At 39.9% G+C, this 25986-nt stretch overlaps 1 pseudogene; it reads left to right on the top strand.

Annotated features, from left to right (window-relative positions):
• Positions 1 to 18754: 18754 nt before the first annotated feature.
• LOC136329910 (solute carrier family 15 member 4-like) lies at positions 18755 to 22350 on the top strand (annotated as a pseudogene).
• Positions 22351 to 25986: the final 3636 nt, after the last annotated feature.

Raw genomic sequence — 25986 nt, 5'->3', positions numbered from 1 at the left:
AATGCAGTTCATTTGTATGAACCTTAGAACCTTTAATTTTAGATAGATGAAGAGCCAAGTCAAGTTCTTGGCATATAATAAGTGTCCTGTAATGGCATATAAATGTTTCAATAAGTGAGTGAATGAATGATTCAGACCAAATTGATGACTGGACCAAAATGAAGATAACTAGGTTTCAGCTTTTGATCTCTGACACTCATCTAGTTCTCTTGAACAGGTTCCTAAAACTCTCACAGGACCACTTTTGATGGGACATTTTCTTTTCTTTTAAAGAAGGGCATTGTGTAGGATATATTTAGATCCTCCTCTAACTTGATTGGTCTGTGAGATGTCTTGAAACAAAGTATTTTTCTGCACAGAGATCTGAAGTCAACCATCTTGCTAGCTTCTTAGGGTGTCTCAAGGCTTGCTTAATTTGTAAGGTGTCCACCATGGTTTCCTCACATCCAGGAGAATGAAGATGATGTTGGTCTTCTTGCTTCACTCCAGATCAAACATGTTCTTGCTCCCACAGCTCTAAGTCAACTCTCTGCTTTGCTGCATAGAGCAACCTGTGTGATGCTTCTTCAGCTCTGTCTGACTTCCAAGTACCTGGTATAACATCTAACACATGGTGGGCACCCAGTGAGCTATAAATGAGGGAATGATGTTCCTATATTGTTTCTGATGCAGTAGGAACTCCATGACAGTCTTCTCATCAAATGGAAACATTTTTCTTTCCTCAAAATACATATGTAGTGGTAGGAAAGAGATTGTTTTTGAAAAGAAAGAAACTAGTACTGCTTAAAAGCTACTAACTTTTATGGAGAAACAAAATGGGAACAGGGAGGAAGGTGTTTGGCTTAGTTTCCCTCCTCTGGTCACACTTCTCCTCATGTCTCTGTGCTCCGTTTCTGGTTCTGAACACCAAGTATCTCATATTCCCCTGCAAGAGGATGGCCTGTTTGAGAGAGTGTTGTATGCAGGTGCTGTGTGCAGGTGTGATTTGGGGCCTGCTTAAGCTCTTATCAGCCCACCCAGCAGAACCCACTCAGCACCTCATCTGTAGCCCTCAGCAGCAGCAGTTCTTCTTTTGGCTTCTTGCCTTATCCTTGGTCTGGTCCACTGAAGGTCTGTGAGGCTCTGACTGTCCCTGTCTGCCCAGCCAGCTATGGGATAAGCATAGCTGGCTACTGCTTACTTCCCAGGTAGGAAGTCCTTCCAATGGCAGCCTTTCCCTACATTCAATACATTTCCCTTAAACTTGCTTCATTTGGGTAAAACAATGTGGTTCCCATTCCCTCCAGATGAGTGACCCTTGGTGAACAAGTGACAAGGACTCCTCATCTGTAACAATTACAGCAGTAAATCTGTGCGAAAGCTTCTTATTTTAAACACAAACTGGGCTTTCTGGTCCATTAACTGAAGCACCTTGGGACAGGAAGATTTGTGACCTCTGATTCTCCATCTGAATAATCAGGACATTTGTCCTGGCTATGAAAAAAAATGAAATGATATATGTAAGGTGCACAGCAGAGTCCAGAGTACTTAACTCAATCCATGTTAATGGTTGCTATAGTCACACAGCCTCTGAGATACGGTAAATACTCAATATCCATTTCCTCATTTCTTCTTGGCCTAGAGTGTTTGGGTAGTAAGTCAAGTTGTGCTTTCTCTCTTTACTTCAGGAATCACAGGAAGGATATAAATGAGAAAGTTGTCTTCTTTTCCCTGGATGAGGTTGCTGGCGTGGTCCTCATGGAAAGGCTATTAGGCTTTCTTAGGAACCTTTTTCTGATTTCTTAATTGCTGAATTGAAGGGTTCTTAATTTTTTGAGATTGTTAACATTCCACAAAATTGCAGATTTAGATCTTTTAAATAAACAGAGAAGTTTCCTTTGTATACCCCAGCAAAGCCCTGTGGGAAGACAATGAGCGATCTGGCAGGACGTGTGGGTCTTCACAGAAAATGAAGGCCCTTCCCTGAGTCATGGATGCTGGGTCATGCTGTCCTTTGCAAAAGGTGAAAGACAGAAAGTGACTGAGGATTAACATTGGGTGAAACCCCTCTGCAATTCAGTAGATGACAGCCTGCAAGCTGTGGTTTAGTAGGATGACTGTCATTTCATTCTAGAATTCTGAGAATCAGTGATGAAAAAATGTCAGAGATTGTGTCTTCTGTGTATCAATTTACAATTTTTGTGATCTTTGTCATCTTGATTTCCAGCAGAGATTAAAAGAAACCATACTACTGATTAGGGATTCTTTTTCTAACCCTTTATTAACCAAAACCATTTTTTCCAGTTATTTTTATTTTTCAATTACAGTTGACATACATTATTATATTAGCTTGAGGTATGCACTCTGATGATTACACTAGACATTACATAACTTACTAAGTGATCATCCAAATAAATCTCGTACCCATCTGACAACCTATTATGGACTATTCCCCATGCTGCACTTTACATCCCAGTTACTATTCTGTGACTATCAATTTGTACTTCTTAATCCTTTTACCTTTTTCACCCATTCCCTAACCCCATCCCATATAGAACTGTCAAAGTGTTCTCTGCATCTTTGAGTCTGTTTTGTTTTGTGATAGAGTCAGAGAGAGAGAGACAGAGAGAGGGTCAGATAGGGACAGACAGACAGGCAGGGAAAGATGGGAAGCATCAATTCTTTGTTTCGGCTCTTTGTTGTAGCTCCTTAGTTGTTCATTGATTGCTTTCTCATATGTGCCTTGACCAGGGGGTTACAGCAGAGTAAATGACCCCTTTCTCAAGCCAGTGACCTTGGGCTCATGGCAGCAACCATGGAGTCATGTCTATGATCCCACACTCAAGTCAGCGACCCGGTGCTCAAGCTGGTAAGCCTGTGCTCAAGCCAGTGACCTCGGGGTTTTGGACCTGGGTCCACTGCATCCCAGTCTGATGCTCTATCGACTGTGCCACCACCTGGTGAGGCTTGAGTCTGTTTCTGTTCTGTTTGTTCATTTATTTTTATTTTTTGAGTCAGCTGATAGATATGTATTTATTGCCATTTTATTGTTCATACTTTTTATTTTTTTTCTTATTATTCTTAAAAAGACCGTTCAACATTTCATATAATATTGATTTGGTGGTGATGAATTAAATTCCTTTAGCTTTTTCTTGTCTGGGAAGCTTTTTATCTGTCCTTTGATTCTAAATGATAGCTTTGTTGGGTAGAATAATCTTGGTTGTAGCCTTGCTTATCATCACTTTGACTATTTCTTGCCAATCCTTTCTGGACTGCAAAGTGTCTGTAGAGAAATCAGCTGACAATCTTATCAGAGCTACCTTATAGGTAACTACTTTTTTCTTGCTGCTTTTAATATTCTCTCTTTGTCTTTAAACTTTTGATTTTAATTATGCTGTGTCTTGGTGTGGGCTTCTTTGGGTCCATCTTGTTTAGGACTCTCTGCACTTCCTGGACTGTATGTCCATTTTCTTTACCAGGTTAGAGTACGTTTTGTCATTATTTTTAAAAAAAGTTTTCAATTTCTTGCTCTCTCTCTTCTCCTTCTGGTAACCCCATATGCAAATGCTGTTATGCTTGATGTTGCCCCAGATGCTCCTCACACTAACATCATTTTTTTAAAATTCTTTTTTTTAAATTTCTTTTTGCTCTTCTGATTGGGTGTTTTTTACTTCCTTATATTCCAAATCACTGATTTGATTCTTGGCTTCATCTGCTCTACTGTTGATTCCTTGTAAATTATTCTTCATTTCAGTTAGTGTATCCTTCATTTCTGACTAGTCTTTTTTTTTTTTTATGCTGTTGAGGTTCTCACTAAGTTCACTGAGCATCCTTATAACCAGTGTTTTGAATTCTGCATCTAGCAGATTGCTTTATTTTGTTTAAGTATTTTTCTGGAGTTTTGCTCTGTTCTTTTATTTGGACTATGTTTTATTCTCTCCTCATTTTTGAAGTTTCTCTATATTTGTTTCTATGTATTAGGCAGAACTGCTATGTTTCCCAGGTGTGGTAGTGTGGCCTTATGTTAGGGGTGTTCTGTAGGTTCCAGTGGCACAGCCTCCCTGATCACCCAAGCTGGTCCCTTGAAGTGCACCCCCTGTGTGGACTATGTACACCTTCATCTGGTAGGTGAGCCTTGCAGGCTGTTGGCACATCAATGGGAGGTACACTACTCACAAAAATTAGGGGATATTTCTAAATGAGTATGAAGTGATAAAATATCCCCTAATTTTTGTCAGCAGTATATTTACCCCCAGGCCAATCAGTTGCAAGGACTGGCTGCAACCACTGACCACTAACCTTTGACCACTGTGGAGGATCAGCTGTGCACAGATCCATCCTGCAGAGCAAGACTTACTTCAGTAGGGTTGTGGTGCCTGCTGAATCCACCGCTTAAATGTGTTGCTTGTAGAGATGGCTGGGTAGTGATACTTTGATGTGATCTGAAGCTGTCCACTGGGTATACTGGCTCTGGGACCTCCCTGGAGGTGCAGGCTAAAGTTAGCCACTGCTTGAGTTCTGCCCAGGGCTGGCTGGCATGAACTACAAAGCAATCTGCAGATGGCTGCTAATTGTGCTGGGCTTGGAGGTGCCCAGGCAAGGCCAAATTGTGAACCCAAACCGGCTGTTGCTAGTGCCAGGCCTGGGCTGCTTAGCAAGAGGTATGGGGCATACTGAGGTCAGATGCTGCTTGTTTGAGAGATTTTAGGAAAATCTGAAGCATGAGTCAAGATAGGCCAATCATATGGAAAAGCCACTGGAAACAGCTTGGGTGGGTCTAAAGTTGGGTGGGGCAAACAGTGTGAGCCAGATTGGTGGAATGTCAGATATGGCCCTTCTCCCTGGCTTTATGGGGGAAGGATTTATCAAAGGAACAATAGCCTCTGCCAGCATGTCTGTCTGGGAGAAAGCTGTACCCACAGTCTTTGTTCTGATGCTGAACAATTAAGTTCCTCCCTGTATGTTTCTGTTGACTTTGAGCTGCTGCTCCAGTGCTGGAGCTCAGAGAGAGTGAGTCTAACTAAATTTGTGTGTGGTCTTTTTAAGAGAAACTTCATGGGACTCCAACAATAATCCGTTTCCCTCAGCCTCAATCCCTGCTGTTTTTTTACAGCCAGAAGTTATGGGAACTTCTTTTCCTGGCACTGGAACCCTGGGCTGGTGGCCTGGTGTGGGTCTGGGGCCCCTTGCTTCTCAGGGGAACTTATTCAGCTGAGAGATTCCTCCAGATTTTTATCCACCACATGTGATGTGGGACCAGTCCCTTTCTCATGTGTGTCCTTCCTACCAGTCTCGATGTGGCTTCTTAATTCCCTAGTTGTAGGACTTCCATTTACCCAGATTTCAGGCAGTTCTGAATGATGGTTGTTCTGTAGTTCAGTTGTAATTTTGATGTGGTTGTGGGAGAAGGTGAGTATTGCATTTACTTACACTGCCATCTTGCAGTGTAAGATTTATATATGGCTCCCTTGACATTTTATAAAAGGATTATTAAGATGCTTAGTTTTGTTGCAGCCAGTAGATTTGATCTCCCATGGTAGGGAGAGACAGGGGGTGTTGACTTTAGCTCTCTTTCTTAAGTGGAATAACTACCTTCAATGTGATGCTTTTTCTCATTGGAGTAGCTGCTGAACTTTGAAACCCCTTTTTCTGGTATACGTCATGTTACCAGAACCTAGAAAACCACCAAGTTCTAAATGATCTCATAACCAAACAAAACAAGCAGACATTGCTATAAAAAGATACTCAGGATCAGTCAACACAATAATGGAGCAGCAGAAGGTGGCCAGGATGTCACTACTCTGTGTGTGTGTTTTAGGGGGCCAACAGTTATTTAGAGGTTTTGTGCTGGGCCCTCTTGGGCCCTGGGACCTGGGGAACACAATTGCATAGTGACTATGGACAGCCTCCGAATCTGATCAGTTTGGAATCCAATCCCAACTCCATTCTTAGTGGCTATGTGACGTTGGAAAAAGGACATAGCTTCTCTCTGACACCGTCTCCCATTCTATAAAATGGAGATGATGAAAAGAGTTGTTACCTAACAGGGTTTAGTGAAGATTAAACAGGATCGTGCATATAAAACATGTAGCACAGGTCTGACACAGGGCACACATCACTATCACTTGTATTAGTTCCTCTTGCTGCCATAACTCAAGGGACATAAATTTATTATCTTATGATTGCAGATCAGAAGTCCAGCATGGGTCTCACCATGTGGAAATCAGGGTGTCAGCAGGGCTGTGGTTCTTCCTGGAGGCTCTGGTGGATAATCTGCTTCCTGCTTATTTGGGTTGTTGGCAGAACTTGGTTCCTTGTGGGGTGGTTGTAGGACTGAACTCCTTGTTTTCTTGCTGACTGGAAACTGAGGACCATTCCCAACTTCCAGAAGCTGTTGCATTCCTTAACTTGTGATTCCTTTTCCCCTTCTTCACTTGATCTCAGCCAAAAGGTCGAGAAGCAATCACTTTCCACATCTTCAAAGCCAGCAGTGGTGGGTTGAGTCCTTCTCACACTACATCTAACCAACTCTTCTGCCTCCCTCTTTTTAAAATATACCCAACAGCTGTATTTTATTAGTATAAACTTTTTTTTTGGTAAAAGTATAGTTAACATACAATATTATATTAGTCTCAGGTGTGCACAGAGTGACTAAACATTTCATACCTTACAATAGGATCGTCCCAATAAGTCTAGTACCTACCTATCACCATGCAAAGTTATTAAGATATTTTTTATTGTATTCCCTATGCTGTACGTTACATCCCCGTAACTTATTTATTTTATAACAGGAAGTCTGTACCTCTCAATCCCCTTTACTTATGCGCTTCCCCTGCTCCTTCCCTGCTGACAAACTTTAGATGATTCTATCTTTGAGTCTATGTCTGTTTTGTTTGTTTATCTGTTATTTTATTAGTTTTTGTTTTTTCCAATTCCTTTATTCTTTTTTTAATTGAATTTATTGGGGTGACATTGGTTAATAAAATTATATAGGTTTCGGGTATATAATTCTATAATACATCATGTGTATGTAGTACTGTGTGTTTACCACCACAAGTCAAGTCTCCTTCCAACACCATCTATTTATCTCCCCTTCTACCTCTTCCAACCCCCTTTCCCTCTGGTAATCACTTAGTGTTTTTCCATATCTAAGAGTTTTCTTTTCTTTCTTTCTTTCTTTCTTTCTTTCTTTCTTTCTTTCTTTCTTTCTTTCTTTCTTTCTTTCTTTCTTTCTTTCTTTTCTCTCTCTTTCTCCCTCCCTCTCTCCCTCCCTCCTTCCTTCCTTCCTTCCTTCCTTCCTTCCTTCCTTCCTTCCTTCCTTCCTTCCTTCCTTCCTTCCTTCCTTCCCTCCTTCCTTTTCTTCTTCTTCTTCTTCTTCTTCTTCTTCTTCTTCTTCTTCTTCTTCTTCTTCTTCTTCTTCTTCTTCTTTTCTTTCTTTCTTTCTTTCTTTCTTTCTTTCTTTCTTTCTTTCTTTCTTTCTTTCTTTCTTTCTTTCTTTCTGTTTTCTACAAGAGAAGAAAGAGAGAGAGAGACAGAGAGAGGGACATATAGGGACAGACAGACAGGAAGGGAGAGAGATGAGAAGCATCAATTCTTTGTTGAAACTCCTTAGTTGTTTATTGATTGTTTTGTCATATGTACCTTGACCGGGGGGCTACAGCAAAGTGAGTGACCCCCTTGCTCAAGCCAGTGACCTTGGGCTTAAGCTAGTGACCATGGGGTCATGTCTATGATCCTACACTCAAGCCAGCACCCCCCCACACTCAATCTGGTGAGCCTATGCTCAAGCTGGTGACCTTGGGGTTTTGAACCTTGGTCCTCTGTGTCCCAGTTCAATGCTCTATCCACTGTGCCACCACCTGGCTAGGCTCTCTCTCTTCTCCCTTTCTTTCTTCTTTCTTTCTTTCTTTCTTTCTTTCTTTCTTTCTTTCTTTCTTTCTTTCTTTCTTTCTTTCTCTCTCTCTCTCCCTCCCTCTCTCCTTCCTTCCTTCCTTCCTTCCTTCCTTCCTTCCTTCCTTCCTTCCTTCCTTCCTTCCTTCCTTCGTTCCTTCCTTCGTTCCTTTCTCCTCTTCCCTTTCCCTTTCCCTCCCTCCCTCCCTCCCTCCCTCCCTCCCTCCCTCCCTCCCTCCCTTCCTTCCTTCCTTCCTTCCTTCCTTCCTTCCTTCCTTCCTTCCTTCCTTCCTTCCTTCCTTCCTTTTTTTCTTTCCTAATCCCTTCACTTTTTTCATCCAGTCACACAAGCCCCTTTCCTTTTGGCAGCTGTCAGTTTGTTCTTTATGAGTGTTTCTATTTTGTTATTAGTTTATTTTGTTAGAGTCCACATTTGAGTGAAATTATATGGTACTTGTCTTTCTCTGACTGGTTTATTTCACTTAGCATAATAATCTCCTGGTTTGTCCATTCTGTTGCAAAGGGTAAGATTTCCATCTTTTTTATGGTCAAATGGTATTCTATCATGTAAATGTACCACAGCTTTTTTTAATCCACTCATCTTGCTTCCAAATCTTGGCTGTTGCAAATAATGCTGCAATGAACAAGGAGAAGTATATATTCTTTTAAATTAGTGTTTTAGATTTCTTCTGATATATTCCAGAAGTAGAATCTCTGTGTAATAAGGTAGTTCTGTTTTTAATTTTTTGAGGAAACTCCATACTGCTTTCCATAGTGGTTACACCAATCTGTTTTCCCACCAACAATGCTCAAGTGTTCCCTTTTCTCCAAATCCTCACCAACACTTGTTGTTTGTGGATGTTTTGATGGTAGCCATTCTGACAGATGTTAGGTCAGTGGTCCTCAACCTTTTTTGGGCCACAGACTGGTTTAATGTCAGAAAATATTTTCACGGACCGGCCTTTAGGGTGGGATGGATAAATGTATCATGTGACCAAGACAAGCGTCAAGAGTGAGTCTTAGACGGATGTAACAGAGGGAATCTGGTCATTTTTTAAAAATAAAACATCGTTTGTACTTAAATGTAAATAAAATGGAAATAATGTAAGTTATTTATTCTTTCTCTGTGGACCAGTACCAAATGACCCACAGACCGGTACCGGTCTGCGGCCCAGGGATTGGGGACCACTGTGTTAGGTGATATCTCACTGTGGTTTTAATTTGCATTTCTCTGATGATTAGTGATGTTGAGCATCTTTTCTTGTCTATTGGCCTTCTGTGAGTCTTCTTTGGAGATTGTCTATTTAGGTCTTCTTTCCATTTAATTGGATTGTGGTTGTGTGTGTGTGTGTGTGTGTGTGTGTGTATGTGTGTGTGTGCATGTGTTGAAGTTGTATAAATTCTTTATAAATTTGGGATGTTAACTAGCCCCTTATCAGATATATCATTGGTGAATATGTTCTCCCACTTAATGGGTTGCCTTTTCATTTTGTTGATGATTTCCCTGGCTATGCAAAAACTTTTTAGTTTGATGTAATCTCATTTGTTTATATTTTCTTCTGTTTCCTTTGCCCAAGGAGATATATATATATATATATATATATGAATTGCTCTGAGAAATGTCTGAGATTTAACTATCTATATTTTCTTCTAGGATTATTATTGTTTCAAGTCTAACATTTAAATCTTTAATCCATTTTGAGTTTATTCTTGTGTATGATGTAAGATGGTGGTCTAGTTTCATTTTTTTTTCAGGTATCTGTCCAATTTTCCTAATACTGTTTATTGAATAGACCATCTTTACCCCATTGTATGTTCTTGCCTCCTTTGTCAAATATTAATTGACAATAAAGGTGTGGGTTTATTTCTGGGCTCTCTCTTCTGTTCCATTGATCCATGTATCTGTTTTTATGCCGGTATCATCCTGTTTTGATTAGTATGGCCTTGTAGTAGAGTTTGATATCAGGTAACATGATTCTTCTAACTTTGTTCTTCTTTCTCAAGATTGTTGTGGCTATTCATGGTCTTTTGTGATTCCATATAAATTTTTGTAATTTCTTTTAGTTCTTTGGTATCTTCATAGGAATTGTGAATCTAGACATTGCTTTGGGTAGTAGGAACATTTTAATAATGTTCATTCTTCCTGTCCATGAACACAGTATATGCTTCCTCTTATTTTTATCTTTTTCACTTTCTTTCTTCAGTGTCTTATAGTTTTCTGAGTACAGTTCTTTTATATCCTTGGTTAAATTTATTCTTAGGTATTTTTTTATTATTATTTTTTTGGAAGCAATTGTGAATCTGATTGTTCTCTTAGGTTCCCTTTCTGATAGTCCATTATTGGTGTATACAAATGAAACTGATTTCTGAACTTTTTTTTTTTTTGTATCTTGCCACTGTACTGGATTTATTTATCAGTCCTAGTAATTTTTTGGTGAAATCTTTAGGGTTCTGTATATACAATATTGTATCTGCAAATAATAACAGTTTTACTTCTTCTTTTCCAATTTGAATGCCTTTTATTTCTTCTTGTTGTCTGATTGTTCAAGCGAGGACTTCCAGTACTATGTTGAATGAGAGTGGTGAAAACAGACATTCCTGTTTTGTTCCCAATCTTAAGGGAAATGCTTGTAAGATGCCCATTGAATATGATGTTGGCTGTGGGTTTGTCATCTATGGCCTTTATTACATTGATGTATGTTTCCTCTAGTCCCACTTTGCTGAGAGGTTTTATTATAAATGGGTGCTGGATTTTATCAAATGCTTTACCTGCATCTATTGATATGATCATGTGGTATTTATCCTTCCTTTTATTTATGTGTTGTATCATGTTTATTGATTTGTGGATGTTGTACCAACCTTGCATCCCTGGAATATATCCTACTTGATCATGGTATATAATGTTTTTTATGTATTGCAGGATCTGGTTTGCTAATATTTTGTTGAGAATTTTAGTGTCTATGTTTACCCAGTCTTGATCTTTTTTTATTTATTACTGCTTTAATTTGATTAGTTGTAATCTGTTTGTTCAGATTCTTTGCTTCCTCTTGATTCAATTTTGGAAGATTGTATGTTTCTAGGAATTTGGCCCTTTCAGATCGTCTAATTTGTTGGCTTACAGTTGTTTGTGATGTTTTCTTACAGTCCTTTGTATTTATTTGGTATGAGTTGTTACCTCTCTTCTTTTACTTCTGATATTACTTATTTGGGTCTTTTCTCTATTTTCCTTGATGAGTCTGGTTAAAGATTTGTCAACCTTGTTTATCTTTTCAAAAAATCAAGTTCTGATTTCATTGATATTTAAAAAAAATTTTATACTCTATTTTGCTTATTTCTGCTTTGATCTTTATTATTTTCTTCCTTTTACTCACTTTGGCCTTTGTTTGTTGTTCTTTTTCAAGTTCCTTTAAGTGTAAAGTTAGATTGTTTATTGAGATTTTATATTTTTGGTTTGTTTCTTGAGATAAACCTGTAATACTGCAAATTTCCTCTCAGGACTGCTTTCCCCTGTCCCATAGATTTGGGTAGTTGTGTTCTCATTCTTATTTGTTTTAAGGTATCTTTTGATTCTTTTCCTTGATCTCATTATTAATTTGTTCATTGTTTAGTAACATGTGATTTAGCTTCCATGTCTCTGTGTGTTTTTTAGTTTATTACTTATTTATTTTTCTATTTTTCTGAAGTGAGAAGCGGAGAGGCAGAGAGACAGACTACCGCATGCACCTGACCGGGATCCACCCGGCATGCTCATCAGGGGGTGATGCTCTGCCCATCTGGGGTGTTGCTTCATTGCAACCAGAGCCATTCTAGTGCCTGAGGCAGAGGCCGTGGAGCCATCCTCAGTGCCCGGGCCAACTTTGCTCCAATGGAGCCTTGGCTGTGGGAGGGGAAGAGAGAGATAGAGAGAAAGGAGAGGGAGAAGGGTGGAGAAGCAGATGGGTGCTTCTCCTCTGTGCCATAGCCGAGAATCGAACCCAGGACCTTCACATGCTGGGCCGATGCTCTACCATGGAGCAAACCAGCCAGCACCTAGGTTTTATAAATTTTTATTGATTTTTAGTTTCATACTATTATGGTTGGAGAAGATGCTTGGTATGATCTCAATCTTTTTACATTTGCTGGAGACTTGTTTTATGTCTTTTTTTTTAATAAATAAATTTTTATTTTAATGGGGTGACATCAATAAATCAGGGTACATATATTCAAAGAAAACATTTCCAGGTTATCTTGTCATTCAGTTCTGCTGCATACCCATCACCAAAAGAGAGATCGTCCTCCGTCACCCTCTATCCAGTTTTTTTTGTACCCCTCCCCCTCCCCTTCCCCCTTGTTTTATGTCTTAACGTACTGTATCTTAAAAAATGTTTCATGTGCACTTGAAAAGAATGTATATTCTTCTGCGTTGGGGTAAAATACTCTGAAGATATCAATTAAATCCATCTGTCATTTAAGGCTACTGTTCCCTTGTTGATTTTTCGTCTGGAAAATCTATTCATTGATGTCAACGAGTATTAAAATTCCTTACTACAGGGTGGGGCAAATGTAGGTTTACAGTTTTGATTACACAAAACATAGAGTTTATTCTTGTATTATTATATATTAATTATTGTATTATTTTCCATATGAACAACTATAATCCTACTTTTGCTTCACTGTGTATGACTATTTTACTGTAAATCTCTCCCTTTATGTCCATCAAGTTTGCATTACATATTTAGGTGCTCCTACATTGGATACATACATGTTTACAAGGGTTATATATTGTTGTTGAATTGCTCCCTTTATCATTATGCAGTGTTCTTCTGTGTCTCTTAGTATAGACTTTGTTTCAAGTCTGTCTTGTCAGATATAAGTATTGCTATCCCAGCTTTTTTTTTTTCATTTCTATTTGCATTAAATATCTTTTTTTTTTTTTTATCTTTTTACTTTTAGTCTGTGTATCTTTCATTCTGAGGTTGGTGTCTTTTAAATAGCATATATGTGGGTCATGTTTTCTTTTTCAGCTACCATATTTTTTTGATAGGAGCATTAAAGCCATTTACATTTAAAGTCCATATTTATTACCATTTTATTATTTTAACTATGTTTTTCTGGGGTTTTCTTCTTTTTTCTCATATTAAAGTAGATACTTTACCATTTTTTGTAATACTGGTTTGGTGGTACCAAACTTTTCTAGCCTTTTTTTGTCTGGAAAACTTTTTATTTCTCCTTCAATTTTAAATGATAGCCTTGCTGTGTAAAACAGTCTTGGTTGTAGGTCCTTGCTTTCATTACTTTAAATATTCCATGCCAATCCCTTATGACCTTAAATGTTTGTGTTGAGATATCAGTTGATAGTCTTATGGGAACTCCCTTGAAGCTAACTGTCTTTCTCTTGCTCTTTTAAGATTCTCTCTTTGTCTTTAAACTTTGCCATTTTAATTATGATGTGTCTTGGTTTGGGTCTTTCTGGTGCTTTCACCTCATGGGAAATCCTAAAAACCACTTTCCAGGTTTCCTGCAGACCTACCTTCTGAGCTCCAGGGGTCCCACCCACCTGATGTCTCATGCCTCTTCTCCTGCCTGCCAAGTCCTGGGGAAAATCTGGGGGAGTCTGAGTTGTGTTAGTCTGGGGCAAGGGCCACACTCCTCACATTCTCTAAAGCCTGACCCCCCCCCCCCAACCACCACCAAACAACAGATTGACTAGCACCATCCTCTCAACTCCTGTCTCTGAATTCCATTTCCTCCAGGGTTTATCATTTTGTTTGGGATTCTCTGCAATCATAGACTTGTGTGTCTATGCAACCTTTGCATTTCAGGGTGACATTCTAACCAACTGAACCATCTGGCCAGGGCCCTCTGTCTATTTTTTAATTGGATTTTTCATGTGTTGAGTTGAATAAGTTCTTGATATTAACCCCTTGTTGAATTTATCATTTGCAAATATCTTCTTCCATTCAATAAGTGTCTTTTATCTTATTGATGGTTTCCATTGCTGTGTAAAAGCTTTTTAGTTTGATATAGTCCCTTTTATTTAATTTTGTTGCCCTTGCCTAAGGCATCATATCCAAACAAAACTGCTAAAACCAATGTCAAAGAATTTACTGCCTATATTTTCTTCTAGGAGTTTTATGCTTTCAGGTCTTCAAGTTAAGTTATTCATCCATTTTGACTTTGTTTTTACATATGGTGTGAAAAAGTAATCTAGTTTCATTTTTTTTGCATGTATCTGTCCAGTTTTCTCAACACTATTTATTAAAGAGACTGTTTTTTCCCCCATTGATGTGTCTGCCTCCCTTGCTATTATTAATTGACCATATAAGCATGGGTTAATTTCTGGGCTTTCTATTCTATTTCATTGACCTATGTGTCTGTTTTGTATCAGTACTATATTTTTTTGATGACTATAGCTCTGTAGTATTTTGAAATCAGAGAGTGTGATACTTCTAGCTTTGTTGTGCTTCTCAAGATTGCTTTGGTTATTCAATCTTTTGTAGTTTCATATAAATTTTAGGATTATTTGAACTAGTTATGTGAAAAATGATATTGGTATTTTAATAGGGATTGCCTTGAATCTGTAGATTGCTTTGGGTACTATGGACATTTTAAAGGTATTAATCCTTCCAATCCATGAACTCAATATATTCTTCCATTATTTGTGTCCTCTTTAATTTCTTTTTGTAATGTCTTATATTTTTTAGAATACAGGTCTTTTGCCTCCTTGGTTACATTTATTACTATTTACTTTATTCTTTTTGATGCAATTGTTAATGGGATTCTTTTCTTTTCTTTTGTGTCAGAGACAGAGAGAGTCAGAGAGAGGGACAGATAGGGACAGACAGACAGGAAGGGAGAGAGATGAGAAGTATCAATTCTTCGTTGCAGTTCCTTAGTTGTTCATTAATTGATTTCTCATATGTACCTTGACCGGGAGGCTACAGCAGACTGAGTGACCCCTTACTCGAGACAGCGACTTTGGGCTCAAGCTGGTGAGCCTTTGCTCAAACCCGATGGGCCCGCGCTCAAGCTGGCAACCTCGGGGTCTCAAACCTGGATCCTCCGCATCCCAGTCTGATGCTCTATCTACTGTGCCACCGTCTGGTCAGGCTGTTTTCCTTTCTTTTCTTTTCTTTCATTAAGTGAGAGGCAGAAAGGCAGAGACAGATTCTCGCATGTGCCCTGATTGGGGTCCACTTGGCAAGTACACTTGTTCTGGTGTGCTTGGCTGCAGCTCCATTGCTCAGCAACTGAGCTATTTTAGCACCTGAGGTGAGGCCATGGAGCCATCCTCAGGACCCAGGGCCAACTTTGCTCAAACCATTTGAGCCACGGCTGCAGGAAGTACGAGAAAGAGAAAGAGAGAGAGAGAGAGAGAGAGAGAGAGAGAGAGATATGGGGGAGGGGTGGAGAAGCAGATGGTCACTTATGTGTACCCTGACTGGGAATTGAACCTGAGACTTCCACATACTGGCTGGCACTCTACTGCTGAGCCAACCAGCCAGGGCCAGGATTATTTTCTTTTCTTTTTTTTAATGACAGAGACAGAGAAAGAGACAGAGAGGGACAGACAGGAAGGGAGAGAGATGAGAAGCATCAATTCTTTGTTGTGGCTCCTTAGTCTCCTTAGTTGTTCATTGATTGCTTTCTCATATGTGTCTTGACTGGGGGGCTGCAGCAGAGTGAGTGACCTCTTGCTCAAGCCAGCAACCTTGGGCTCAAGCCAGCGACCTTGGGATTCAAGCCAGTGACCTTTGGGTTCAAGCCAGCGACCATGGGATCATGTCTATGACTCCACACTCAAGCTGGTGACTTTGGAGTTTTAAACCTGGGTTCTCTGTGTCCCAGTCCAATGCTCTATCCACTGTGCCACCACTTGGTCAGACAGAGATTATTTTTTTAATCCTTTTTTTATAATCCTTTATTAATGTATAGAAATTCCAGAGGTTTCTGTATATTAATTTTTATGCTGAAACTTCACTGAATTCACTTATTAGTTCTAAGAGACATTTTTTATAGAATCTTTGACGTTTTCTATATATAGTATCATGTCATCTGTAAATAGTGAGTTTTACTTCTTCCTTTCCTATTTGAATAACTATTATTTATTTTTCTTGTCTGATTGCTATGACTAGGACTTCTGAGGCTGTGTTGAATAAAAGTAGTGAGAGTGGTCATCCTTGTCTTACTCCTAATCTTAGGAGAAGAATTTTCAGCTTTCCACCATTGAGTATGATGTTAGTTGTGGGTTTGTAATACATACTAACCTTCATTATGTTGAAGTATGTTCCTTCTATACCCACTTTGTTGACAGTTTTTTAAAAATCACAAATAGATGTTTTGTCAAATGCTTTTTCTGCATCTGAGATAATCATATAATCTTTAAATTTTATTTTGATGATTTTAGAGAGAGAAGAAGAGAGACAGAAACATTAATGTTTTTGTGTATGCCATGACTGGAAATGGAACCAGCAAACTTTGTATATAGGGACAATACTTTAAACCAATCAAGCCATCTGATCATGGAATAATCATATGATTTTTATCTTTAAAAAAAAGGGCTATATTACCTTATCCCTTTGAGTAGTGAGTATTTTTCATGCTTGCTGACCCCTGGGAGTGAATTATTTTCAAAAAGTGAAATTAGTTCCAGTTACAGTTTTATTAACTTAAAATCATGTTTGTTTGATAACCAATTTATGGAAACAAGAAGAACATACATTTTTGTCTTTTTTTTAATGTTGCCTTACACATTTTTAAAATAAAAATTTTTTGGCCTGAGGCCTCACCTGTGCTGGCACAGTGGATCAAACGTTGACCTGGAACATTGAGGTTGCTGGTTCAAAACCCTGGGCTTGCCCGGTCAAGGCACATATGGAAGTTGATGCTTTCTGCTCCTTCCCTCTTCTCTCTCTCTCTCTCTCTCTGTCTCTCTCTCTCTCCCTGTCTCTCTTCTCTACAATGAATAAATAAAAATATTAAACAAAATTTTTTTGGCCTGACCTGTGGTGGTGCAGTGCATAAAATATCAACCTAGAACGCTGAGGTCACTGGTTCAAAACCTTAGACTTGCAAGGTCAAGGCACATATGGGAGTTGATGCTTCTTGCTCCTCCCCCCTTCTCTCTCTCTCTCTCTCTAAAAATGAATAAATAAAATCTAAAAAATAAATTTTGTACAATCGTACTCTGGATGGTCAGGAAGCACGAGGATGTATATGACATTTGTACTACTCAAAAGGTTAATAAATGTGCAGATATTGAACCATCCTTGAATCTCTGAAATAAATCCCACTTGATCATAGTGTATGATCCTTTTTTTTTTTTTTTTTTTTTTGGTATTTCTCTGAAGCTGGAAACGGGGAGAGACAGCCAGACATCCTCCTGCATGCGCCCTACCAGGATCCACCGGGCACGCCCACCAGGGGGCGATGCTCTGCCCCTGGGGGGGGGTTTGCTCTGTCGCGACCAGAGCCACTCTAGTGCCTGGGGCAGAGGCCAAGGAGCCATCCCCAGCGCCTGGGCCATCCTTGCTCCAATGGAGCCCCAGCTTCGGGAGGGGCAGAGAGAGACAGAGAGGAAGGAAAGGGGGAGGGGTGGAGAAGCAGATGGGCGCTTCTCCTGTGTGCCCTGGCTGGGAATCAAACCCGGGACCTCCACACGCCAGGCCGACGCTCCACCACTGAGCTAACCGGCCAGGGCCTATGATCCTTTTAATGTATTATTTAATTTGGTTTGCTAACATTTTGTTGACAATTTTTGTATCTATGTTCATCAGGGATATTGGTCTGTGATTTTCTTTTTTGTAGTGTCTGTCTGGTTTTGGTATCAGGGTAATGCTGGTCTTATGGAATGAGTTTGAATGCTTTCTTTTTTTCAATTTTTTTGAAATAGTTTTGAGAATAATTGCTAATTCTTCATTAAAAGTTTGGTAGAATTTACCTGCGAAGACATCTGGTCCTGGACTTTTGTTTGTTGGGAGTTTTTTTTATTATTGATTCTATTTGATTACTAGTAATTGGTCTGTTCAGATTTTATGTTTCTTCCTGATTCAGTCTTGAAAGGTTGTATGTTTTCAGGAATTCATTACTATATTCTAGGTTGTCCAATTTGTTGACATATAATTGTTCTCAGTATTATGATACTTTCTGTTTCTGTGACGTCAATTGTAAGTTCTCTTTCATTTCTAATTTTATTTATTTGAGCCCCCTCTCTTTTTTACTTGGTGAGTTAGTCTAAAGGTTTATCAATTTTATTTATTTTTCAAAGAACCATCTCTTTCATTGATCTTTTCTATCATTTTTAAAATCTCTATTTCATTTATTTCTCTTTCTTTTAGGTGTCAGATTAGATTGTTTATTTTATATATATGTGTGTATATTTTTTGCTTCTTCAGGTAAGTCTGTATTCCTATAAATTTCTTGTTAGAACTACTTTTGCTGTGTCCTATAGATTTTAGAATACTGTGTTTCCATTTTTATTTGTTTCAAGGCATTTTTTTAATTTTTATTTTATTTCTTCATTAAGCCATTGGTTATTTAGTAGCATGTTGTTGAGCCTCTACATATTTGAGCTTTGTCCAGTTGATTTCTTGTGATTGATTTTTAGTTTTGTATGTTGCAGTTAGAAAAGATGCTTAATATGATTTCAATCTTCTTAAATTTATTGAGAATTGTTTTGTGGCTTAACATGTGATCTATCCTGAAGAATGTTCCATGTGCACTTGAAAATTATAAATGTCCTGTTGATCTTGGGTGAAATGTTTTGTAAATACATACTAAGTCCATCTGGACTAATGTGTCATTTAAGGCCAATGTGAAAAAGAGGATTTGCCACTGGCTGTTTACTATATTGTGGAGATTGTGGGTCAGGCATTTCTTTCCAGGTTTCCTTAGCTATGGCCAGGGGATGGAGTCACAGATCCCCCAGCCCCGGAAAAAGTGGTACGAGGAGGGAAACCTTAATAATGACCACCCTCCAGGTAATAAGTGGGGAATGTAAACTTCAAACTCAGGTTTGTCCCCATAGTTCAACCTCTTCCAGGATTCCATTACCCTGGGTAAATTCAGTCTGACAGGGCATTGTTCCTTTGCTTATAGACCTCCTTGTGTTTCCAAGTAGTATTTCCATCTTAAAGGTAACTAACAGGAAAAGACACCTGAAGCAAGGTGAGGTTCCTGGCACTGGGGCTGCTGGTGGGGAAAGTAATGTGAAAAGCTGAACCTAATCTGTGATTGTAGGAGGTGAACCCCAGTCAACTTTTCTTGCAGAAAGGTCCTGGAGGAAGTAAAATCCTGACTGTGAGGCAAAAGAGGCCACTGATGCACCACAGCTTGTGGCTGGCCCCAACACAATGCATGGCAAATCTGGGCACTCATATGTGGCCTTTGATTGCATACAGGAATGAATTTGCCAGAGATGGGATTACACAAGCTATTCTGGGCTGAGAGGAGATAATATTTTTGTTTGTTTAATTTGACTATAGAATGGGTAAACATAGTCAGAAATGGGGGCAATTTAGGAGAGGGCTGTCTGAAGGAGCCAGGAACATTTGGTGCTAACCTGACCTATCCTCAGACTGATTCTCATTCCATGGCCCTCACTTCTCAGACCTGAGCCATTCTGTGGAAGGATGTGTGGATAACTAAGCTGGCAACTCTGTACCTGAAAGCTGACACATTGATTCAGTGGAGATACACACACACACACACACACACACACACACACACACACGTACACGCACACACACGCACGCGTGCTTAATTAGGAAATACAGTCATCCAGAGGAGGTAAAAGAACTAAGATTGAGTATAGAAGACTGACAATTTAAAAATCTACAGATATGCTTATTTCAGAGTGATACCAATATACTAAGCTTGGGGTTAGGTGCCCTGTGCATTAGCTCACTTATTACGTCCCCAAATCCTGCAAGGATTTCCTCTTTACCAATGAGAAAACCGAGGTGCAGAGAGGTAAAGGGTGAAGGTGTTGCTCCAAGTCCTACAGCTGTTGGGTAGCCAAGGCAGAGCCTGCCTTGAATTTGAGGGATAAATGACCTGAAGTTGCAAAACACAAAGTTTTTGGAATAGACATGAGACTAATTTTTGGGAAGTGAAAATTATTGCAAGGCTTTTATTTTATTTTATTTTATTTTATTTTATTTTATTTTTTCAGTGTGTTACTAGGAGCTTGTAGAATCTTCTGGATGCCTTTTAAAAAGGCATAGAGTTCTGTTTGCAATTGCCAAAAGGTGAAAACAACCCAAGGATCCATCGAAAGATAAAGGGATAAATAAAACGTGATATTTCCACAAAATGGAATATTATTTAGCCTTAAAAAAAGGAGGTCTATCCCAGCAAAGTGGTGGAGCGGTTAGGCGGGCGCTAGGAGGGTAGGGCTGGTGCACAGACAAGCTCACGGTGCGGCTGGGGGCACCGCGTATGGTGTTTGTGGGCTGACACCTGGTATACGCCACCCTGCTGCTGACGGAGCTGTCGGAGCGGCTGCCTTCACTTGTGTCACAGCCAGCCTGGTGCTGTTTCTGAACCGTGTGTCGCTGGAATGGGCGAGCAGGCCAGCCAGCCGCTAATGTGGTTCTTCATGGGCCTCACCTACCTGGTGTTGCCCCTCGGCGGCTGGTTGACCAATGCGTGGATTGGTGGGGCTGGTGCTATCCTGGTCAGCTTGGTACTCCTGCTGTTTGCCGGCCTTCTAGCTGCTGGCCACGCCCACCACGCACGCAGCACACTGCGAGGGCACGGTGTCCCGCAAGTGTATGTAACTGCTTTGTACTGTTGCCCACACACTTGCCCACCCGCGAGTCTGCTGTGCTCAGTGGGCTCTCAGTCTTCAGGCTGGGCGTGGATGCTGTCAAGGCCAATGTCACACCCTTCGGTTCCAACCAAGTTCAAGGTCAAGGTCCAAAAGCCACATAAAGTTACTGTACTTTAATTGCTTTTACTGGAGCATTAATCTGGGTGCAGTCGTCTTGCTAGAAGCTATTGCTTATATTCAGCAGAACGTGAGCTTCGTGACCAGCTATGACATCTCCACTGTCTGCATTTGCTTTTCTTCCCTGATCTTGCTCTGTGGCCAGAGCTTTTCATTACCAAGCCCCTCAATGGCAATGCCTTCACTTATATGTTCAAGATTTGGGCGTGTACATACATGGTCCCAAAAAGCAGACTGGAGAACGCAGCCTGGTAGTGAAGACAGTGGAGTCTTCCAGCAATCTAGAATTCCCAACAAAGTCTGTTTGATACATGTAACATGTCTCCTGAAGGGCCATTTACAAAAGACAAAGTGGAAGATGTAAAATATTTTGTCTACATTGCCCACTCTCTTGGCTTTGGTATCTTACCGGACAGTGACTTTTTTCAAATGCAGATGACCATGTTTTCAGAGTCTTCCTTTGAGTGTGGTTTCCAGATATCCCCAGTAACACAACCACTGCTCACACCATGTTCTGCACCGTGCCCATCCTCCTGTTAATTTTCTTAAAGGATAAGCTGGTTGATCTCATTTTGAGAAGACACAGCTTACTGTTGTCCTTAAAAAAGGAATGCGTGAGAAGGTTCTTTGTCATGTGTTCTGCCTTTACTGCTGGAATTTTAGAAAGCAAAAGCCTGGAGCTTGTGAAAGAGAAAACCATTAACCAGACCACTGGAAATGTCATGTAGTCTGCTGTGGACTTGCTTATATGATGGCAAGTCCCACAGTTTGTGCTGATTGGCATCCGTGAGATATTTGCAAATATGGCAGGTCTGAAATTCGCGTAGTCAGCCACCCCCAAATCCAGGCAGCATGCCGTCACCAGCTTGTTCTTTTTCTCTGCTGCTGGGTCCTTTGTGGGCTCGGACCCGCTGGCGCTAGTGTCCATCAAGGCCATCAGGGGGATGAGCACCTGCACGGACTTTGGTAATATCAGTGGCTGCTATTTGAACTGTTACTTTTTTCTTCTGGCTGCTATTCAAGGAGCTACCCTCATGCTTTTCCTTATTTTATTTATTTATTTTTCACTGATGACAATTTATTATAATCTGTGGGCAGCACAGATGGACATTACAGAACTATGTCTTCATAGGCTGGATGATATGCAGATTCTACGTGGAATGGTGTGCACTTCATCATCCGCATGATCTTTCAGTTTCATGATGGTCTGCTTGGGCCACTTGATTTTTTTTTTGCAGACGCTCAATCTTCTTTATATGATGAGAAATCTCATCTTCGTGGTGCTTCTTCAAGGCCAGTTCTCTAGCTCACGGTGGGAAGTACCATTCCTCTTCAGCCTGTTCTTCCCCCACCCCTACCCCACCCTTTAAGACCTCACCAGCCTCCCTCACAGTTCTGCGAGGGAACTGAAATTCTCACACCTCAAACACCGAGCTGTGCCCACGTTACCAGCACTGTCACTGCTATGGTTTTCAGCGCCGCACAAGTCCAAATGCAGACAGTACAGACCAGAACTTTTCCTTACAGTTTCTGTGAAATACGGCCATCAGTGATCAAGAATGAATCCACCAGTAGGAGTGCCTGATAATCTCTCAAGTTTAAGTCGGGTCCCTTATACTGACAGCTCAGGGAAGGAATTGGCTGGACTCACACTGAGAAAGATAAGATTTTAAATTTACATAAATGTCTGACTTTCTTAAAACTTGCATGATATCTAGATTGGTGTCTTCTTTTCTTTTACCCAGATGAACTAGGTAAGTGTCTTACTGTGGTTTATCTCCTGTTACGCTGAGCCATCTTAGAACCCAAATGTAGAAGTCTGTTGCTTCTCCCCATTAAGGTCTCTCTGTCCATCCGGCAACAGATTTCCTCTTAGACAAAACCTACAGATGGAAATTGCACAGTCGTGGGAGACTACACATATGTTCGTTGTCATCTTAATATTTTAAGCAAATGTTATCATTACTTCCTCACAACCTGATATTTTTTCCTTTTAAATTAATATTTACTTATAGTGATACCTCGGTTTTTGTTGATAATCCATCCAAAAACAATCGGCAAACTCCAAAATCAACGAAAACTGAGGCGATTATTTCCATATGAATCAATGTAAATCCAATTAATTCATTCTAGACACTCCAAGATATATACCAAAAACACATTTTATAGAGAATAAATGTAGTGTTTAATACTAAAAACAATAAGAAATTAATATAGAATGAATATAAAAGACTAATGTAAAGAATAAATGAACATTTAACATGGCATTTACCTTTCTGAAGACGCTCCTTGGCGTATGGAAGACAGCAAGATACCTTATACGCAGTAATCGCCTACATGTAATTGTAGTATTAGCACTCGCAATCAATAAAGAACACACAAAAACACTGAAAAGCAATGGAATTGTTTGGTTAGATGTGCAGAGTGATGCTCACACAACGAGAAGCAACGTCACACTGAGCAGGAGAACGCGTGGGTCGCCCTTTGTTTTTGCAAAAGTAGCAGCGAGGTCACGTGGGCATGCTGACAAAATCCAAGGCAATCGACGAAAACCAAGAGAAAATTGTCATGGAAAAAATTAATGAAAACGGAAACTGACAATAAACAAAATCAACAAGAACTGAGGCATTACTGTATATTGAAGAACGAGAGGATTTTTCAAGAGATAAAAGTGTGGTCAAATGCAAAGATTTTATATAAAGGTAATGTTTATGGTTTTTCATTAGCCACACACCCTGCCATTCATTGCAGGTTTTTTGGTACAGACTGGTAATGAATATATTTATCTGCTGCTTCAAAGAATACTTATTTTTTAAATGATTGACATTGTTTTTTCTATTTCTTAAGAAGGAACATGTATCAGGAAGTTTTTAAGAATGTGTGTCCAATGTTATGGTGCAAAACAATTTAAGAGTATTTTAAACCTTACCTAGTCAGTCAATCCTTATGTATAATTTCATTTGGGCACTATTGAGAGAGGCTAAAGACCTATTGTGGGGGGGAATGTGAGGAAAACATTCTTTTGAACAGAATTAATGCAATTAAAAATAATAGAAGGTGTTCAATGTGAACCTGAACTATTTGACTAGCCACCAACTTTTGTATCATTATTTTACAACTTTTGTATCATTATTTTACACATATTTTACAACTTTTGTATCATTATTTTATGTGGGGTTCTAATTTTGTTAAATACACTAGTCTTTATTTGTTGCTGTAAAAAAACAAATGAAGGCAAGGTAATTCTGTATTATGCTACAGCATGGATGAACCTTGTGAACACTATGCTAAGCGAGATAAGCCAGTCACAGAAAGACAAATTCTGTATGATTCTGCTTATATGAGGTACCTAGAGGAGTCATAAAGACAGAAAATAGAATGGTGGATGCTAAGAGCTAGGGACAAGGGGTACAGCTAGTTATTATTTAATGGGTATGAAATTTCAATTGGGATGATGAAAAGAATTTTGTGGATGGATGTTAGAAATGATAGTACAACAATGTCAATATCCTTTAATGCCACCAAACAGTACATAGAAAAATGTTCAGGATGGTAAATTTTACTTTGTATGTATTTTACCACAATTAAGCACAAACAGGAGAGTTAATGCAGTACTTTCTGAAGGTAAAGGCTGGTCTTTAGGACAGGCTGTGTGTCCTCAGATGTCATGTGCAGTGTGCTGGGCATACTGATATGTCAAGTCCTCCCCTGGCCTGGCCCAATTTCCCTGATGTTCTCTTATTTGTTAGCTATGAATTCCACATCTCATACTTAGCTCTTAGTGTCCACATGATCGAGCACTGTCACACCAGAGCTCAGTGGGCCTGGGACCCTGATAGCGGTGTTTTTGTGGACAAGCCTGGGTCTGTGATTTCTAAGACATTGACAGGGTTTCATATTGCAATCCTGGGAAGAAGGATTGGGTACTTTTTGCTTGAAAAAACATGTGGCCTGACAAGGTGGTGGTGCAGTGGATAGAGCATTGGATTGGGATGCAGAGGACCCAGGTTTGAGACCCCCAAGGTCACCAGCTTGAGCGCAGGCTCATCTAGTTTGAGCAAAGCTCACCAGCTTGAGCTCAAGGTTGCTGGCTCAAGCAAGGGGTTACTCGGTCTGCTGTAGTCCCCCCTCTCCCCCGGGCCAAGGCACATATGAGAAAACAGTCAATGAATAACTAGGATGATGCAATGAAGAACCGATGCTTCTCATCTCTGTCCTTTCCTGTCTGTCTATCCCTAACTGTCCCTCTCTCTGACTCTGTCTCTGTCACAAAACAAAACAAAACCAAAAAAACAAACATGTGCTCTAATTTCACATGGGTGAGTTTTCAAGAATAATTATATATAAGACTCACTTTAGAATGTATGATCCAAAAAGGAAAACAAAGTGTGATCCCATTTATGATGCAGATGGAAACATAAAAGAGTTTGTGTTGCTCTCAAATTTCCAAAATTTTGTGGCATATCATATTTCCCCATGTATAAGACTCACATGTTTTCAAAAAATTTGAGGTCTAAAAACTGGATGCATCTTATGCAGTGGTTGTGGCATTTCAAATGCCATAGATGGAATTGAATACAGCAATATATGAATACAGTGATTTGTCATCAGACACAGATGAGGACAAGCTAATGGATGGGAGTTTTGACACAGATGAGGAGTTGTATGAATTTTATGGTAAATAAAATTTGAGTTCAGTAACTTTATGTAATACATTTTTTTTTCAAATTTCGGGCCCCCAAATTCAGGTGCGTCTTATACATGGGAGTGCCGTGTATATATATGCAGAAATACGGTAACCTGTGGTGGATCAAAGAGGCCCTGCCCTTTAAGTACAATTCAGAGTTTGGTGGTAGGCATCTTTGGATGATCCCTTCATTTGGCACCCACAGTTCTTTTTCTCCATTGCTACTTTGCAGATCTCCTAAAGGGTTCAAGTGCAAATTTTTTTTTTTGTATTTTTCTGAAGCTGGAAACCAGGAGGCAGTCAGACAGATTCCCGCATGCGCCCGACTGGGATCCACCCGGCATGCCCACCAGGGGGCGATGCTCTGCCTCAGTCAGAGCCATTCTAGTGCCTGAGGCAGAGGCCACAGAGCCATCCTCAGCGCCCGGGCCAACTTTGCTCCAATGGAGCCTTGGCTGCGGGAAGGGAAGAAGAGAGACAGAGGAAGGAGAAGGGGAGGGGT

Source organism: Saccopteryx bilineata, chromosome 3 (genome assembly GCF_036850765.1).
Source record: "Saccopteryx bilineata isolate mSacBil1 chromosome 3, mSacBil1_pri_phased_curated, whole genome shotgun sequence".
Classification (NCBI taxonomy): Eukaryota; Metazoa; Chordata; class Mammalia; order Chiroptera; family Emballonuridae; genus Saccopteryx; species Saccopteryx bilineata.
The sequence above is the reverse complement of the archived record's forward strand: the minus strand, read 5'-3'. Positions and strand labels throughout refer to the sequence as shown.